The sequence below is a fragment of the Monodon monoceros genome, unplaced genomic scaffold (assembly GCF_005190385.1).
Source record: "Monodon monoceros isolate NGI ecotype Baffin Bay Population unplaced genomic scaffold, NGI_Narwhal_1 Super_Scaffold_5, whole genome shotgun sequence".
Classification (NCBI taxonomy): Eukaryota; Metazoa; Chordata; class Mammalia; order Artiodactyla; family Monodontidae; genus Monodon; species Monodon monoceros.
The window spans coordinates 76973709-76976949 of record NW_021703782.1 but is presented as its reverse complement, the minus strand read 5'-3'; the positions used below and the strand labels follow the sequence as shown (position 1 = coordinate 76976949).

Sequence of the window (3241 nt, the reverse complement as noted above, 5' to 3'; positions counted from 1 at the left end):
TTTATGGGTATTCATCAAATTCTCGTATCAGAGGCTTTCAGACTTAGGCAGCAAAATAGGCTACGATATGATATAGTATGGTTCTGGGTGAAGCCAACAAACTAACCAGCAGCACCAGAAATGAAAAGGCTCTTGTTGCCACCAACAACCGAAGGACCTCCCTGGGTTACCACTCCCCCACGAGGACAAGGAGGAGTTTGGAGGCCTTGCACTCTGGCAGTCTGAGAATCTGTGACGGTCACTCAGTTAGGCGTTTCTCATGAACCAGGTCCCTCACAGCGGCCTGCACACCCTTGTTCCTCAGGCTGTAGATGATGGGGTGGACATGGGGGTCACCACCCCATAGAAGAGGGAGGTGAGCTTGTCTGCAAGGTCCTGTGTGTCTGCCCCCAGTGGGTCCTTGGATTCGGACTTCCCATACATGAAGAGGATGGTCCCATAGAAGATAAGCACAACTGTGAGGTGGGCAGAGCAGGTGGAGAAGGCCTTTTTCCTCCCCTCTGCTGAGGGGATCCTCAGGATGGTAGCGATGATGAACACACAGGAGAAAAAGATGAACAGAACTGGGATGCCCAGGAAGATCACATTGGCCACAACCATGCTGATCACATTGATGGAGATGTCAGCACAGGCCAACTTCAGGACAGCCAGGATCTCACAGGTGAAGTTGTTGATGACATTGTCCCCACAGAAGGGCAGCTTCACAGCCTGGGATGTCTGAACTACAGAGTTGGTGATACCAGCTGCCCAGGAGCCAGCAGCCATGGGCACGTAGGCAGCCTTGCTCATGACCATGGGGTACCTCAGGGGGTTGCAGATGGCCATATAGCGATCAAACGCCATCATGCCCAGAAGCACACACTCTGTGGCTCCCATGGTAAAGGAGAGAAACATTTGCCCAAAACATGTTGAGTAAGAGACGGTTTTCCTGGGGGTCAAGAAGCTGTCAAGGATGAGAGGGACTGAGGAGGTTGTGTAGCAGATGTCCAGGAAGGAGAGGTTCCTCAGGAAGAAGTACATGGGCTTGTGTAGGCGGGAGTCCAGGATGGTCACCAGGATGAGGACCCCGTTGCCCAGCAGGGTCACCAGGTACATGAGCAGGATGAGCACAAAGAACATTTTCTCCAGCCTTGGGTGGGCTGAGAGGCCCCGGAGAATGAACCCCACCGGGGGGAGGTCTGACTGGACCTGTCCATGGTGCCTCCGATCTATCACCTGAAGGAAGTCTCTGAGGTCAATCTCAGCACTCTCTGACTCCAAAAGTGCCTGGGCGGCAGGGCAAAAATCTTCACCCTGCTGAGCTACTGGAGAATAGCTCTGAAAATTCTGTCATGTCTAAGGGGCTCTAGAAAAAATATAGTAGAGATCAGTATTTAACTTGTTTTCAGTAAGAATGAAGAGTTAATGTGGATTAACTCATCCGCAGGTGACAATTTTTAAAACTGGGCAAATGATTTTATTAAAATAAATTTATTTATTTATTTATTTTAATTTTTTTTTGGCTGCCTTGGGTCTTTGTTGCTGCACGCAGGCTTCCTCTGGTTGCGGCGAGTGGGGGTTACTCTTTGTTGTGGCGCGCGGGCTTCTCATTGCAGTGGCTCCTCTTGTTGCGAAGCATGGGCTTTAGGTGCGTGGGCTTCAGGAGTTGTGGCACATGGGCTCAGCAGTTGTGGCTCGCAGGCTCTAGAGCACAGAAAACTGGGCAAATGATTTAAAATATCTGTGTAAAGCACTGGCGAGGTAAATAATACAACATAGAATCATAGGGTCATAACTCTGGGGGAAAAAAGGAATTCAAAGAAGTATATCCAGCATTTGAGGCTATGTTTCAACTAGGGCATTTGCAGCTTCTGGAGGTGGCCACTGAGAGGCCAAGAAGCACTACGCATAGCCTCCTGGAGGTGGGAACAGGTTTTGAAGTGCAAGGCCCACTGTGAAGGGCTCCTAACTAAACCTCCTCCCTTTGGTAGGGAACCCAAAGGGCAGCACCACAGGAATGAGTGAATCAGAAAGAAACATGCATTTACAAGTGCTATAGCTCAGCTTCAAATCAAGCCCTGAAATTGGATTGAGGTGGTCCCAAATTTTTGATGCTCCCAAATACCTAACAGAAGCAAACATAAATCTACCTTGAAGGAAGGCACAGTGGTTGAGAGTCCGCCAATGCAGGGGACGCGGGTTCGTGCCCCAGTCCGGGAAGATCCCACGTGACGCGGAGCGGCTGGGCCCGTGAGCCATGGCCGCTGAGCCTGCGCGTCCGGAGCCTGTGCTCCACAACGGGAGAGGCCACAACAGTGAGAAACCCGTGTACGGAAAAAATAAAAACAAAAAACAAAACAAAACATAAATCCACCTTGAAGGAAGGCAATATCACCCAGTCTCTAAATCATGTCTACAAGTAATTTTGCAAATACAACATCCAGCACACATTGAAAAAGAATAAGGCATGCAGGAGACAAGACTACAGAAATGAAAACCAAGAGGAAAAAAAAGGAAATCAAGCCTCTTCTCTTAGGGGGAGGTGGGAGCCTGCAGTTCCTCTTCCCTGGTGTTTCCTGTTGAGAGAATTAACCCAGACACAGTGCCAATGTCTTAACCTCCGGTTGATCCTTTTGTACATTTGGGGTTCAAGTGAGCCTCTTGTGCACTGTGGCCAAGTTGAAGAGAGTTTGACTGAATGTCCCTTCTTTTCTTCATTCTCCATCTGCCTCACCAGAGGCACTGGCTTCTCCCTAAGACTGTTCACAGAGCCCTGAGTCCTGCTCGGTCAGGACTTCTTTCTGGGAAGCTTGAATCTCTCCTCAGACTTCTAAGAGCTCCCCAAACTAGGATTTATTCTGGACCAGTGAAAAACTGTAGGTGACACTGAGGATGTTGGGCATTTGGTTTTATTTGCTCTGTATCGAAAGTATTCATGAACTTCCCAGATCTCCATCTCTTCAAGTGCTCTCAGTCATCCAGCCCCTGCCTCAATTATACGGGGGCACTTCCTGCCTGGGGAGCTCTGAGACACTCCTCTGGTGGTGCTCAGCATTGTAGTTGTGCCCAAGTCAGTGCCACAATAATTCAATTCAGGTTGACATATTTATTGAGCATCTGTGCTGAGCCAGGCATAATTCTAGGTGCTGGGATCACAGCAAAGACAGTCACAGCCCGTAACCTCAAAGAGCTCAAAATCTAGTAGAGGAAATAGTCATGCAAACAGTCACACACACAAGTGATTATATCATCCTCATCCTTA

The 3241-nt window shown here is 49.0% G+C and overlaps 1 pseudogene; it reads right to left on the bottom strand.

Annotated features, from left to right (window-relative positions):
* Positions 1 to 300: 300 nt before the first annotated feature.
* On the bottom strand, positions 301 to 1196 carry LOC114884681 (annotated as a pseudogene).
* Positions 1197 to 3241: the final 2045 nt, after the last annotated feature.